General features: G+C 34.1%; 1 protein-coding gene across 6 annotated transcripts in view; it reads right to left on the bottom strand.

The window, feature by feature from the left end:
• The window catches only part of LOC129770865 (neurogenic protein mastermind), a 319,388-nt gene that overhangs the window by 158,965 nt on the left and 143,706 nt on the right, over nucleotides 1-16,717 (bottom strand). The window lies entirely within an intron of this gene.

Below are 16,717 nucleotides of genomic sequence, written 5' to 3' on the forward strand. Positions count from 1 at the left end.
AATGATTTTGACGTTCATAGCAATTTTCGTTGTGAACGGATTTTGAAGATTTGCAAACCAATCGAATCGGAAATTCTCTGAGATTTGTTTGGTATGCTATACATTACAATTATCTGGCCACTAAATAGTTTAAATTGACAAAAATTGGAAGCCATTCATTCTCCCGTCTGTTTGTCCTATGCATTTTAATGCTTTTCTACCCACTTCATCAATAACGCGCAACTAATGTAATAATTCTTTTATACCACAGCGAATCAGTCTCGCATAAACGTTCGTTCAAAATGCAAATACAGTGCTTGTTTTACGAACACTGAGGAGAAAGGAAACATTATGCAAAACATTAAACAATGGTGGTCTGGAACGGAAACGTATTGCCTGTGATGACATCATCCTTTATTCCTTCCTTTAATCATTTATCCTTTTTACTTTTCCCATTTCTTTAATCTGAAATTTGAAATGCGAAATGCCCAAAAATCTGGAATTAAAATTCGATCTCATTCCTACATATGCAGTAGCCCGACTCAAGCGTAGATTTTCAAGTTAGAAATTTTAATTTGATACTTGAATTAGAATTATGATTTAGAAGCTGAGATCCAAGATTAACACGTTGAGTGCCACAGTTTTCTAGCGACTATATGGAAATTTTTTATGCTTATGAGCTTGAATGCTTATACTAGTTACCTTTACTATCATATGTTATACTGTCAGTCGCAGGTGACTGACGCAGCCTGAGCGAAAACTCGGTGTCAGTCACCTGTGACTGGCGTGGTAGTCAACGTTCTAAAAAATCAAATAGTCTGAAATTGAAGGTTTCTGATTTCGTTAATTTCGTAGGGTGATCCCTCTATATAGAAATTAAAGACATAGTCCTACTTCAAAATCAGACAAATCAAACAATTGAAAAATTGAATTGGAAATTAAAATAAGATTCAATTCCTCCACATTCAGGAGCCGAAATTCGATTCAAAACTCAAACGTCAATTTTTGCAATCTTTATTGGATACTTGAATTTGAATCATGACTTGGAAGCTGATATTCGGGATTAGACAAAAATCAAAAATCCGAAACAAGGAAATAAGAAATTCAGAAATTTAAAATCAGGAAAACGAAATCATGAAAATCAGAATAATCAAAATCATATAAACCAGAATAATCAAAACCAGAAAAAAGGAAAAAATCTGAAAAAATAGATATCAAATAATCACACAATTAGAAATGAGTAAAAATAAGGATATCGGAAAACGAAAAAAGAGTTAATCAGAAGATGAAATCCACAAATTCAAAAATATGAAAAATCGGAAAATTTTAAAATCAGGATAAAAATCAATAAGGAGGAAAAAACAAATAATCAGAAAAACGAAAAAAAAAATCAAAATATTAGGAAATCAAGAAACCAGCGGAAAACCAGAAAATCAGAGAAATCGCAATAATTAAAATGATCAGAAAAAAATAGAAATTTTAAAAATCTAAATCAAAAAATGAATTTAAAGTGAACGGAGAGCAAAAATTAGAAAACATGAAAATCAGAGAATTGAGAAAATCCAAATATAAGAAAAAACGGAATATCTGAAAACCAAAATTAAAAATCACAAAGTCAGAAGAAAAAATCAGTAGCATCAGTAAAGTCTGTGGTATCACAAAATTAGCAAATCAGAAAATCAAATTAAGAAAGCCAGAAAGTCAGGAAATCAAAAAACCAGAAAATCATAGAATTTGAAAGTCAGAATATTAGAATATCAGAAAAACAGAAAATCAGTGAGATCAGAAAACCTGAAATTATACAGAATTAGAAAATTCACAATAATTAGAACGATCGTAAAAATTAAAAACAAAAAATAAAAAAAGACAAATCCGGAAATTACTAATTTTTAAAAATAAGAAATATCAGTAATAATAAGAAAAAATCAGAGAATTTAAGAATCCAGAAATTAAAAATCTAAATCAGAAAAAGGAAGAAGCCGAACATTTGAACCTAACGGAGAACAAAAATCAGAAAACAAGAAAATAAGAGAATTCACAAAATCCGGATGTAAAAAAAACAAAATATCAGAAAAACAAAAAGAAAATCACAAAATCAGAAGAAAAAAACTAAACAAAAATCAGTACAATCCACATAATCAATAGCATGAGTAAAGTCTGCGATATCATAAAATTAGCAAATCAGAAAATCAAGAAATTAAAAAATCATAAATTAAGAAAATCACAAAATCAGAAAATCACAAAACTCGATAAAAATAGAACTAACAAACCAGAAAATCATAGAATTTAGAAAGTCAGAATATTAGAATATCAGAAAACAGAAAATCAGAAAACCAAGATGAAAATCAGTGAAATCAAAAACCCTAAAATTATACAGAATCAGCATAATCAGCATCAGTAAAACTTGTGAAACCAGAAAATCAGAAGATCAAAAGATCCGAAAATCAATATATATATATATATATATATATATATATATATATATATATATATATATATATATATATATATATATATATATATATAAGAAATTCACAAAATCAGAAGATCAGATAATCCGAAAAACAAAAAATCAGACAATTTGGAAAATCAAAAAATCTGAAAATTAAATATTAGAAAATCAGAAAGTCAGGAAGACTTTTATTTTTTCCTAAATTATTTGATTTTCTAATTTTCTGACTTATTTGATTGTTTGGAATCGAAAAATCAGGATATCGGAGAATCCAAACATCTGAAATTCAGAAAATCAAATAATTCGAAAAATTTAAAAAATTTAGTAAATTGTTAAATCAGCTGATTAGAAGATTCAAAAATTCAAATTCAATTCAAAGAATTAAAAAATTCTTCAAATTCTATAAATTTATAATATTCAGAAAATGCAGAAATATACTAAATCAGTAGAGCTAAAAGGACAGAAAATTTATAAAATTCTGAAAAAGAAACAGGAATCTTAGATAATTCTCAAAGTTTAAACCAAATAAGAAAATTCAAAAAGTTTATAAAATAGAAAAAAAACAATAGAATCAGAACATTACAAATTAAAAAAAAAAACAGAAATCAAAAATTCGGAAATTTTTAATATTCAAAAAATGCAGAGAATCAGTAAATCAGAAGATCAGAAAATTCAGAAAATTTATAAAATTCTCAAAAAAAAATAATAAAAATCATCAAAATTAGAACAATTAGACATTCAAAAATTTCAAAAAAAAATATAACTCGGAATATTGATAATTCTCAGAAAATCATTAAATCAGAAAAATAGAAACTCACAAAATTGAAAAAAATAAAAAGAAGAGAAATTATGAAAATCCAGAAAATCATGAAATCAGAAGATCAATTCTGGAAATCATTGGATCAGAAATCAAAAAAAAAATCAGAGAAAAATACTTTTCTTAAGAATTCTGAAATTTTGAAAATTCGAAAAAAAATTAAGATTTAGAAAATGTAGAGGATCGTTAAATCCGAATATCAAAAAAATCAGAAAATTTATGAAATAAAAAATTATTCACAAAAAATCACTTAATCGAAAAATTCTGAAATTTTGCAAAATTTATAAAATTCTAAAAATAAAAAAACTAGAAAATTCCTCGGAATTTAAAATTTTAGAAAAATTCAGGGAATTTATGAAACTAGTAAAATTTACTAAATTTAGAAAATACAAATTCATTTGATCAGTGGAAAATAAATTCTGAAAATTTATGAGATTAACAAAATCAGACAAAATATATGAAAATAAAAAAAAAAATAATTAGAAAACGGGTAAATCCGAAAATGCTTGAAAACCTGGACATAAGATAATATCCAGATCTACCAATCGGAAAATATGGAAATAAACAAATCAGAAAATCAGAAATCAGAAAAATCAGAAAAACAGAAAACTCAAAATAAGAATAATAAAATTCTTAATATTCAAAAAAAAAAAGGAGAAAGGATATATTCACAAAATCAAAAAAAAATCAAAAAATTTGAAAACGGGCGAATCCGAAATTGCATGGAAACTTGGACATAAGATAATATCCAGATCTTCTTCTTCTTCTCGAATGGCACAAATAAATATGGAAATCAAAAAATAATAAAAATAAAAAAAACGCTGATTAAAAAAATTCATAATTATCAAATTATTAGTTTGGTCAGAAAATTCAGAAAATGCTGAAAAAAACAGTGTATTTAGAAATTTAGATTTAAAATAAAAAAAAAATCATAATAAAAGAAAAAAAATCCCAAAATATTAAATCATGAAATCTGAAAATCGTACAATCTAAAATAAAAAAAATAAAAGAAGGGTAGTAGAGTAAGAATGTGTAAGAGCGTACTAAAATTTTTTTTGTAAATTTTGAAAATCTAGAAAATTCAATAAATACAAAAAAAAATTAAAAATTCCGAAAATCATTAAAATTAAAAAAAATTAATATAAAGATCTAAAGAAGCTAACAAAACAAAAAAAGAACAACAGATATAAAAACCAGAAAATCTAAAAATTCAAAAAGCTGAAAATCCGAAACTAGGAGGATGATAAAATTATAAAAACCAAAAAAAAAGAAATGTAAAATTAATAATTCATAAATTGAGAAAATCAGGCAATCAGAACCTTAGAAAGAAACTTTAGAAAAATTAGAAAACAAAATCAGATTTAATTTAGTTCTGTTTTTAGCTTATTTCTTTAGCTCATTTTTACTCATTTCATCTTTGCATCTTGTAAACTTTTCTCTTTTCCGGCCATTTCTGCTTTTGTAAGGCACCCGGCCGTTCGATAAATTAAAAAACAAAACATGATTAAATTTGAAAATTATTTGTCGTTATGTCAATGGCACCTTTTTTCAGAGGCTAGATTGATTTCTTCTTGTTCGTATATTTTTATGATCAGGTATTTATTTATTTTCTGTAGTTGTCTTCACTGTTTTAATATAGTGTCACGTTTTCGATTAGTTGATGAATGCGGTTTTCAAGGTGTTTTGTACCTTTTTTATCTGATTTGACGTGGAATTACTTTACGACAGAAATTTAACTACATCTTGAAAATTTGAGAAGCGAGGTTTGATTTCATGTCAACCAAACATGGAACCAACGAAAACTGATTTGTTTGATACATGAAACAAGGTAATCACAATCTGATTGAAATGTAACTAAACAATAAATAAATTTTGATTCAAATTAAGATTATAGTTGATATAAAATATCGTTAATAATCATTTATACAGCACATGAAAAACATTATGTTTCATCACGCGTGTAGGATGACACATGGGTTTCAATGGTGTAGGTGTTTGGACGCCAATATGGGGGCTAATGATATTGCCGCAATGAATAAGTGAAACTCCTCCACAGAAAAGAAAACTACAATTTTCCGGCTACGCATCCCCCGGGAGAATACCATGATGACGTGCGGGAGTAAAATGGATCGAGCCGGTTTCTAGAAATACTTATTGCCAGAGGTGGAGGAGCTCCAGTATCGCAGCAGCACAAGATTCATAAGAAATAGCCCGAGGGATTTTCGTTTGAAAGGTTTGAGACTCGTCGGGTTTTGCGGAAATTTAGGAGCCTTGCTGAAGTTTTACTTGCTGTTACTGTTGTGAAAAAGATTTTCTCTTGTCTCACACATTTACGGTCGATTGCGAAACACCATCATCGCCATCGCTAAGATGCTAAAATCCTCTCACTTCCTAACAAATGACACTGTTTCCATCATTTCTCCTCACCTCGCTGTTTTCTCCCAGCGTCTCATAAGACGGCAGTAAATCATTTCGACATTTCGTTAACCTATTTCTTGACCGCTTTTTGCTCATAATAGTGATTTTCGTCTATCTGCTTACAGGTGAGTGACTCTGCTCAGCAGCACCGATATATTTTTTCATCTAATTTCATGCTTTTTCTTTCTCTTTCTCTCGCTTAAGTTTGGCGAAAATGCGCTGAGTATTAATCAACTGGCTTTGAAAGCAGCCGAAAATGCATCTTCATATTTCAATGTTATCGACTGCTCACGGTAACTACCCTTTTCAAGGTATAATCCCTAGCTAATAACCGCTAAATTACCCGCGTAATTGTTGACGGGACACACCACATATAAACGCCCACCCCCAACAATCGGTGGTCGTGGTCAGTCAGCGCGGCGATGTTTCCCCAAAATGGTAAAAGTCACTGTCGGCTCCTCGATCCTCGGTCGGTCAGTCGTTCGCTCGCTCGTTGCTCGTTCCCGATGGGAAACACGAACGAATTAGAAACGGAATTACGCAAACTGACTGACAAAGAGACGCGTCGTTACCGTTTGCATCGTGTGCTTCCATCGTCGTGAACCGGTTTGTGGCGGCGGAGTGTGATGGATAAATAGCACACAACGGCAGCCGGTCCGAGACACTGAGAATGGCCGAGTGATGGCGGCGGGGGCGAACGGGAACTGAACTGGGCTGAGCGGAAAGGTAGTCGACAAGGGGGTTGCTGGTCCTGATGTAAGAGAAAAAGGTAGCCGAGCTTGTGCTGGCTTTTATGCGGTACTCAGAGGCATATCAATAGCAAACTTCTACGGACAAACGGAGTGGAAAAAAATTGTAACTCTTCCGCAAACATCATTCATTTGAATTTAGAGATTCCAATTTTGATTATACAAACCGATTATGCATTAGTTGAAATCTGTTAAAATTGAACAATTGCGTTCAATTTTAACTGCAACTGGTTTTCGTATCTACAGTAATTGACAAAGAATCGTTAATCGAAATGGTTTCCAACACGGTGTTGTTGTAAAATCGATGAAATTTCTAGGAAAAATCATATTTCAAATACACCTTGAATACAGTTGCTAAAGTTTTTTTTTATAAAAACAAATAATAAAAACTTTTACATCTCGAAACACCGAATATTTTTTCTATATTTTCATTAGAATACTATTTTAAATTAGCACATTCTGACGGATAGTGGTGCCATATCAAACTCATTTAAATTAGGGTATGAAGTAGATTATTTTTTTAAGAACATTTAAGCATTTCGCACAGAGAATAAAATCTACATAGTTATGTTTGTTCTTTGAACAAACGAGTTTTTAAAAAACACTTTATTATTCACTTTTCTTAAAGTCAAATACTTAAACCTCACTGCACCGATCTACACGCGAAAAAGAGGTTGAGCCACATGGCGCTAACTCTTTTATAGCCTAAAAATGCTGATTATTAGTTTTAGCTATCAACTCGTTCATTGGCGCGAAACGTGGCGTGATGCGCCTGTTGCTTTTCCTGACGGCTTCCCCCTGGGATGAAAGTCGTCCTCGGCTTTCTGTTTTCTGGATTTATGCTTGCGGTACCATAGTGATCTTCGGGCGAGTTTGTCTGTTAGGTTCCGATGGTTCTTCCGGGTTCTGATGACTTTGAAGTTCCTCTAGATGCGACATTGATGATCTCGATGGGAGTCTATTCCAGATCCAAAATGATAGAGCTACGATGAAAATAATTGTTATTGTTGAACCGAATCCAAACGATGTCCACCCAAAGAGTTCGAGTTTCCATTGGATGTTATCTGTCCTTAGATTGATGTGTTTGATATGACCACGTTGTTCCAGATGTAACTTCTGTAAGTATTCTATAGGGAATTTGTTTGTAATCGTAGTAAAATTTACCGTCAATCCCGTTGTTGGAACGAATGATGCCAGTTGAACTTCTTTATTAATGTTGGAGTACATTTCGTCGTTGATAAAAAGTGTGCAGTTTGAAAACTGTACGAGGAAAGATCCCTTAAGTTTTCTATGATTCGATGAGCAGTTCGATGTTATTGATATTTCCGCGTCATTGATAATCACGTTTGAGTCATCGACTCGTTTGATAATACCATTGGTGTAGGTTCTTTCCATTGGGCATGTAGCTGATTCGCCTCTCATCAATTGTTGAATGCATTTGGTTATTGGTTCAAGCTGCGTACTTGAGCATACATAGACGTTTCTACTCATTTCGCAGAGGGATTTTAGCGCAAAAGATGACGGACCTTGTAGATAATAGTTGGTTGAGATGGATATACGGGAGTTATTGAAGATAACTGGTTCGATGAAGTTGAGATCATATTCAGCATCCTTGATTCGTGGTACCTTCAGTATGTAGGCAATGGATTCCTTGGATGAAACCACGTATGCACTAGCGAAGTCCAAGGCTCCTGCTATAAAATTGTTTCCTTCCAGAAGATGATGAATTCTCGTGATTTCCTCTGCATTGATAATTCTGCTGCTTGGGATGTTGTGTTGAGCCAAAACTATTGCCTCCTCTAAATCTTCTAATTGTTGTGTGAGTTCATCTAAGCAAAAGAGCAAACCTACTGATCTGAAATCCTTATCGTTTTTCAATGCTGTATTATTCAGTATTATTGTTACGTTACTTTAGTTTGAATTAATACGCTTAGGAAATCAGCTGAATCTATATTTGTTTTTGCATGATATAAAAGTGTTTCAACAGAGTTTTGTAATTTAATGAGATCTACTCGGTGCAGTATCCTAAAATAATTGTTGCTTACATAAGCTTTTCCTAAATGTATGATTGCTACCGGGCTCTTGTCTAAATCGTGTACTAAAATTTTGCCATTCGTCGTTGTCCAAAGCCAGAGCCATAGTCTGTAATAGAAAAGTCTGTGTCTTAGTTATCTGTAAAGTTTTTCTTAATGTGTTTTTTATGTGTTTTAATTCCGGCCTGGTCGGTTACTGTTTTTTCTGTCTCATTTGTAATGTCTATTAGTCTGTATCTATGTCCTCTAGGTGTGGGCTTAGCTTTGCCTTTCACCAATAATCTTTGTTTGTTTAGTTGTTTGAATTCTTCTTTAGTTACTAAAGGTATTTTCGAATTTTGTTTGTGTGCCTGATTCGTTAATGAGTCCTTTGCGTTTTGTAATGTTTTTTGTTTTGATAGGTTGATTTCTATTGGATTGAGAGAACTACAAGTGCCGAAAATAACTTCTCTCGGTTTTAAATTTATTGACGAATGTTTGGTTTCGTTATAAATCGCTGTGATCATGGCAAGACCTTCGTATAAATTTAGATTCTCTACTTTTTTCTGATTGGCCATGTACATTTCTAGCAAAGTACTGTGGAATCGTTCCACGATACCATTACTGTCACTGCAGCTGGCAAAATGCAAGGAGATGCCATAATTTTCCAAAAATTCTTTGAATTTTGAATTTCGAAAGCTTGTGGCTTGATCACAAGTAATTAATTTGGGAATGCCAAACGTTTTGAAGTATTTTATTAGTGTTTCTTGAATTTCATCTGTTGTCTCATGCATGATCTTGTAAATCTGTGCAAATTTTGAGAATGAATCTACAACAGTAAGAAATTTTTCAGTCTCCTTTATAAAGACATCTATGAAAACATTTTCGAATGGTCCATTGTAGATTCGTCTAGAATGAGGTATAACGAATGGTCTTCGTTCATACTTAGCAAATTTACAAGATTCGCAGTTTTTGACGAACTCTTTCACTTTAGCCAACATGCGGGGAAAGAAGACTGACTTCTGTACTTCCTCGTATGTTAGTTTGTATCCACGATGATTGAAGCTGTGACATTTTCTTATAAATTCGTTCTGATCGGTACCTGAAATTAAATCTGGAAGTTTGATATTAGTTAAATGAACTTTAATATTTTTAAAATTTGTATCGATAATGTGTTGGCACATTCGGGCAATATTCAGGTCGGCAAAAATACCATTTAGTTTCGTCGGATCTAAGTGTCTTGTCAGAATGTCTTTTATGTCGTCTTCCGTATAGTCAGGTTTGTGAAATACATGACGAAAATGGTTTGGAAAAACCATACACGCAAGGTATGGACTCTTTGCAGCATCATCTGCTCTGTAAATAAGTAGTTGGTTCGCATATTTATTAATGATCTCTGGTCCATAGATCGGGTCATTATCGAAAAATTGATTAGATAGTTCTTCGTTTAGGTTCAATTCTGTGCGTGGAATCCTTGAAAGGCCATCGGCAACAACGTTTTGCTTGCCCTTCTTATAAATTATTTTAAAATCAAATTGTTCCAAGTAGAGCCTTTGTCTTGTAACTCTTCCCGTGGAATCTGTTAACTTTAATTCCTTTGTAAGAGGTTCGTGATCCGTATAAATCGTGAACTCTCTACCATAAAGGTACGGTCTAAAGGTTTTGGCAGCAAAATAAATGGCCAAAAGCTCTTTCGCCGTGGCTGAATACTTTTCTTCAGCTCTGCTCAATGTCCTGGATAGGTATGCAATAGGCCGTTCCTTTCCGTCATGTAATTGAGCTAGAACTGCCCCAATGGCAACATTTGATGCGTCCGTTGTAAGAATAAACGGATTATCGAAGTTAGGGTAAGCCAAAAGTGTTTCTGTTGTCATGATTGTTTTTAGCTCTTCAAATGCTCTCTCGTAATCATGATCAATATCGATGATTTTATTTTTACCTCTGAGTTTTGAAGTCATGGGTTTTGCAATATGGGCGAATTTAGGAATGAATCGTCTATAATAACTTATAGTTCCGAGGAACGATTTTAATTCTTTGGAGGTTTTTGGTAGAGGCCAAGACTTTATAGCCTCTATCTTATTAGGATTGGGTTTTACCCCGTCTATTGTGACGACATGTCCTAGGAAAGCTACTTCCTTTCGAAGGAAGTCGGATTTGTCACATTGAATTTTCAAGTTCGCATCCCTAAGGGTTTGGAGAACTTTTTTGATGTCCTCTAAATGACTTTGAAGATTAGTACTGTAAATGATGATGTCGTCCATATAGACGAAACATCGGATCCCTAAATGTTTTCTCAACACTGTATCCATAAGACGCTGAAAAGTCGCAGGCGCGTTTTTCAGTCCAAATGGCATACGAAGAAACTCGTACTTGCCATTATCAATATTGAAAGCGGTTTTCGGGATGTCTTTAGGGTCGACTTCAATCTGGTGGAAACCACTAGCTAAGTCGAGCACTGTAAAATACTGAGCTTTTCCTAGTCGGTCTAAGATTTCGCTCACCTCAGGAATCGGATATCGATCCGCCGGGGTTTTTTCATTCAATTTTCTATAATCGACAACAATGCGATATTTTCGTTTCCCAGAGTTGTCGAGTTTTTTCGGTACGACCCAGATGGGGGAGGTCCATTGTGAAGAGGATTCTCTAATTATACCGTTTTCCAACATTTTTGTAATTTGGGTTGAAACTTCCTTACGGAGGTGGTAAGGATATTTATATGTTTTTTGATGGATGGGTTTTTCATCCGTTGTATTAATAGAATGCTTTACCTCGTGTGTAAAGGTTAGCTTTTCATCATCCGCAAAGAATACGTCTTTGAATGATCTGAGTGTTTTGATCAAAGCATTTTTCTCTTCGTTATTCAGGTGTTCTGATGGGAAATTCAAACGAGGATTTACCTTCTGATGATTGATTTCTAGTTCGAAAGCGTCACTAGGGAATGGCTGAAGTGCCGTGTGGCCTTGTTCACCTTTCTTGGTTAGATGCACGAAAGCTTTATAATTATTTGCTTCATAAACGCCTGGTTTTAAAATTACGTTAGGATTCAAACTGATTTCCTTATCAATTAAAAATGAGCCGTTCGTTGTGGTGCAGATTTCGAATAGGTTTTCATCGGTGCCGTGGAAATTGATAGAAGTGGGGAAATATTTTGACACCGTGTATCTACGATTACTAAATGTAACAAATGCTCTGGAGGTGTCGATTACCGCACCCATGGCAGCTAAATTTTCATAGCCTATAAGGCCGTCAAAGAAATCATGAAATCTGAAGACATAGTACGGAAGTTTTTCATCGGATACTTCCGGGAGCAAATTTGTGTTTACCACGCGATCTATAAGAAACTTTCCGTTCTTGTTATTTATAACGGCTGGTCGTTTAATTTTTGTCGATATATTAACGTGCTCAGGGTTGATGTATGATTTATTAGCGCCAGTATCCACTAGGAAATTTAAATATCCCTTCGTGGTGGACAGGCGCAGGTATGGAATAAAGTTCATGTTGGCATGTTTGCTACACGAACGGTTTGAAAATTTATTTCGTCTCCTGTTTCGCTTGCAGTGTCATCGTCATCGTCATTGTCTTTGTCGTTGTCGGTGTCGTCGTTCACTTCGTTATTGTGAACTTCGGCTTTGTTCTTATGAAATGGTTTTGCCGCGGGTTTGAAGCGAGGGGGATTGGATTTCGCTTCGCCGTTGCTGTTCGGTTTGTCTTTGTAGTTGTCTTTTTGTCGTGGGAATTTACTGTATGATGGGCGATTTCGCACCTCAGCGTTTTGGTTGATGCATACCGATTGGTATGCATCTTCTAATGTGGTAGGTTTGGATTGTCTTATTATGGATGCGAGTGGCTCGCCTATGTTGTCTAAATATTTGGTAACTATTAGTATTTCAATCAGATCATTTGTTTGCAGTGGATTAAGCGATAGGTTCATCTTGATTTTTGTGGATAATTCTTTTACATCCGTATAAAATTTATGGTTATTTCTATCACCTCGTTTCATGTGAAATAGGTGAGACAAGTTTGTGGCTAGATCTTTCTGATCGCCATAAATTTCCGACAGAACCCGTTTTATGCCAGGTATGGTATTAGGATTTCCGTTTGCGCATAGAACGGTGCGCGCATCACCTTTTATTTTATTTTTAATAGCCCTCATATAGTGGCTGGGTATCGTGTCGGGAGCGTTGTTGTCTCCCTTCACTAAGTACATTTGGTATATTTCTTCTAGCTCTTCAAGCCAGGCAGGTAATTCCTTTTTGATGCCTGTGAATTCAGACATGTTTCGAATCGGGTCAGGCAGTCTATAATTGTCAAACTGTCTTCCACTGCTAAGCAGCATTTCTTGGAGCTCAGCCACAGTAGCTTGGAGCTGCTCAATTTCACTTGATCGGTTGCTAGGCATTTTCTTGCTTTTGCAATTTTTCCACAGTAAAAGGATAAAAATGACTTACGTTATTATTTTCCACATGTGTTCACAAGATCGAAGCGGGCCTTAGCTGTCGTTCCTCGATGAAGCGTCGTTCCTGGTGATTAATCCCCTGTTGGATGACGTGGCTTTTCTCGGTTCCTGTCGCTGGGTCTCTTTTAGTTCACTTCGATACTTATCCGCACCGCGCTGCGCCAGTTATGTTTGTTCTTTGAACAAACGAGTTTTTAAAAAACACTTTATTATTCACTTTTCTTAAAGTCAAATACTTAAACCTCACTGCACCGATCTACACGCGAAAAAGAGGTTGAGCCACATGGCGCTAACTCTTTTATAGCCTAAAAATGCTGATTATTAGTTTTAGCTATCAACTCGTTCATTGGCGCGAAACGTGGCGTGATGCGCCTGTTGCTTTTCCTGACGCATGTAATTCTGAATGAAAAACTATGTGGAACGTTCTATCAGTTTTCGAGATGTAACAAACTTTATAAAATGTGGTTTTCGAGTCGTGAACTGTCTGTATGTCCCGTACAGAATCGAAAATTACGGAATTGATCGACGCCAAAATTAGTATAAAAAGGGCTCTCTAGTACGATTAGCATTACTGTGCTACCCCACCTCGAAGGTGGAGAGAACCTGCGTTATATAAATATTAGCATTTATATGACTGAAGGCGCCGCACACAAATTACGTAACGATAACAAATCGACGGAAGTTCTGCAGTTCCAATATATTTCAATTAAATTAATCAAATGAATCACAAAAAAAAACTAATGTTTTTTTTTGGACTAAACAGATCAAAAACTGGAAATGTTAGTGATATGACTGAAACGAACGTATGGTGTGGATAAAACGAACAGGTTATGTAATTCGAATCCGAAAAAATGGAAAAACGGACACAATACCAAAAATGTACCAAAAAAATCCGAACACGCGGAAAGAGTGCGAACTCGCGAAAAAGAATTCGGACACTAGGAAAATCTGAGCATACTAGACAAAATTCGGACCGGCGGAAAAAAAACTGGACACGCAAAATAAAACCGACAAACGTAAAAATCCGAACAGACGAAACAAAATCCGGAAACATGCAAAGAAAAATCCAGACGCGGGAAGAAAAAGTTCCGAATACACGAAGGCAATTCGACTACTAAAAAATCCAAGCACAAATAAAAACACAGGAAAAAACATTCGAATAAACGGGAAAAAATACAACTCTGGACAAACCAAAAAATACATTGGTACACTTTAGATGTAATTTTGCTAGAAGATACCAGAAAACTATGTATATGTTAAATGAGGTCTTCACATTGACAGCCCTCGAAGTCCTTTGTCTATCCAGTTATGTTCCCGACATAACTCATCCGTCCATTTTTTTCGTTTATCAGGATTATTATGATATTTTTCGCCACTCGTTCGTTTTTTTCGAATGTTAGAATTTGTTGTGTTCATTTTTTGCCGCATGTACTGATTTATTTTTGTTTGCGATTTTTTCGCTCCTTTGTATCTGATTTTTTTTTCTAGTGTTTGCATTTTTTTGTCCAGAATTTATTTTCGTTGATCCGTATTTTTTTCCGTTCGTTCGGCTTTTTTCCGCTTGTCTGGATTTTTTTGTGTGTGTCTCATTTTTATTTGAGTGCTCATCTTATCATGTAAATATTTTTCCGCATGTCTACAAAAACATTCAGACAAAAGAAAAAAAATGGATAGAAAAGAACCAAATAAACGAAAAAAAATCGGGCAATGAAAAAAGATCAAACACGAAAAAAAAAATCGGGCAATGAAAAAAAAACAGACACGCAAAAAAAAATCCAGATGCACAAAAACTGCAAAAAAAATCCAGATGCACAAAAACTGCAAAAAAAAACAAAAATTAAGACAAAAAAAGTAAAACAGTAAAATAAATTAAGTCAAAACCAAGTCGGACGAAATGAACGAAATGAATTGAAACACCAAAAACCAGACAAATGAAAAATAAAATCCGTACAAACAAAACAAAAAATGGACAAACGAAAAAACCGGACACGAACAAAAAATTTGGATATACATAAAAAAGTTCGGACAAGCAACTAAAAATTCAGACAGGTAAGATTCATATAGACCGCATAGTTTTACTAGCAACAACGCTCCAGTGAGAAACAAAAACTCTCTCGCTGCTCTCCGCAAATGGTGACCGAATGATGACGTAATTTTTCTTGTATCATTTATTGCTTTGCACTTGTCTGTGCAGTGGGTTTCGCTCTAGTAGAACGGGACGATATATGCGGTTCAAACTTGTATGCGGGTTTCGAAAATGGTGTGCGATGTTTGATACAGCTCGAATATGCAAACAACAATCTTCGTTCCTCTCGTGGTTTAATCATTCAGTGTAACACAAGTGATTACTGTCATTCATACAAGTATCTAAATGATCCACTCATATTTGGTTATATGTTCGTGAGAGGATACATGCATGACACATTGTGTATCATTCGATATTGATCGAAATCCAAACACTAAACACTAAAATAAAATCGTGGGGTATATGATGAAACAACTAACTGTGGATAATGGAAATCCAACGTTTATTTCTTACCTAATTTTCTTCGGGATATTTTCATGATTTATTGTATTCTATTAGTCAAATCATTCCATTTGATACCGATATTGAGGGGATTGCAAAAAATACATAGTCAACCATCTAGGGTGGCGACCTTTTTAAATTTATGTTGTTTATTATGTTTCGTGTTCTCCATGTCAAGTCATTCAGTCAGACTTACAGAGGAACAGGACAAATATCCTTTCACAAAAAAAAGCTACTCCGGACAACCAAAAAAAATGGAACGAACAAAACAAAAACCGGGACACACAAAACAAAATTCGGATGCACAAAAAAAATTAAAAAAACAAAACGAAACACGAACACACGAAAAAAACAGACTTTTTCGTTCGACCGAACCTTTCTGGTTTGACTGTTTATTTTTCGAGTGTTCATTTTTTTCCGGGTACCCGGATTTTTCTTTGTGTTCTCGGTTTTTCATTTGTCTGGATTTTTCTGGGTTTTTCGCATGTCCGGATTTCGATATGTTTGTTCGAATTTTTGCTTTTCTAGTGTTTTTCTTGTGTGTCCAATTTTTTTCATTGAATTCAGATTTTTTCCGCGTGTCCGGGTTTTGACTTGCGTCCGGACTTTTTTTTTTTTGTTTGTCCGGATTTTGTTTTCGAGTCGGGTTTTTTTTCGTTTGTTCAGATTTTTTTTCGTGTAATCGTAATTTTTTTCTTTTGCCCGGCTTTTGTTTGTGTTCCAATTTATTTCGTTCGTTCGACTTGTTTTTGTCTCAATTTTTGTTCGTGTGCGGATTTTTTTCGCTAGTTGATTTTTTTTGCGCGTCCTGTTTTTAGTTGTATGTTCTTCGTTTGCCCGGATTTTTCCCGAATGTTCGGATTTTCGTGTGATTTTTTTTTGCGTGACCAGATTTATTTTTTCTGTCCGATTATTTCTCGCATTTTTCCCCATTTGTCGGGGTTTTTTTGAGTTTTAATTCGTTTGGTCGACTTGTTTGTGTCTCAATTTAGTTTCCTTTTTTGTATTTATTTTGTCAGTTCGTCCCTTTTTCGCAAGTCCAATTTTTTTCCGTGTGTCAACATTTTTTTCCGCGCGGCCGGATTTCAATTTTTCTGTCCGAATTTTTCCGTTTCTATAAACATCTCGCTTGTGCAAATTTTTAGTTGCTTGTCCGGATTTTTGTTTGTGTTCGGATTTTTTTTTCCATTTCTCTGTTTTTATCGCGCCAGATATTTTTTTTTCGTTTGTCTACATTTTTTTTTCTTCATTTCTCCGGTTCTTTTTGTGATTTAATTTAGTTCGTTTGTCGGACTTGTTCGTTTTTT

Source organism: Toxorhynchites rutilus, chromosome 2 (assembly GCF_029784135.1).
Source record: "Toxorhynchites rutilus septentrionalis strain SRP chromosome 2, ASM2978413v1, whole genome shotgun sequence".
Lineage (NCBI taxonomy): Eukaryota > Metazoa > Arthropoda > Insecta > Diptera > Culicidae > Toxorhynchites > Toxorhynchites rutilus.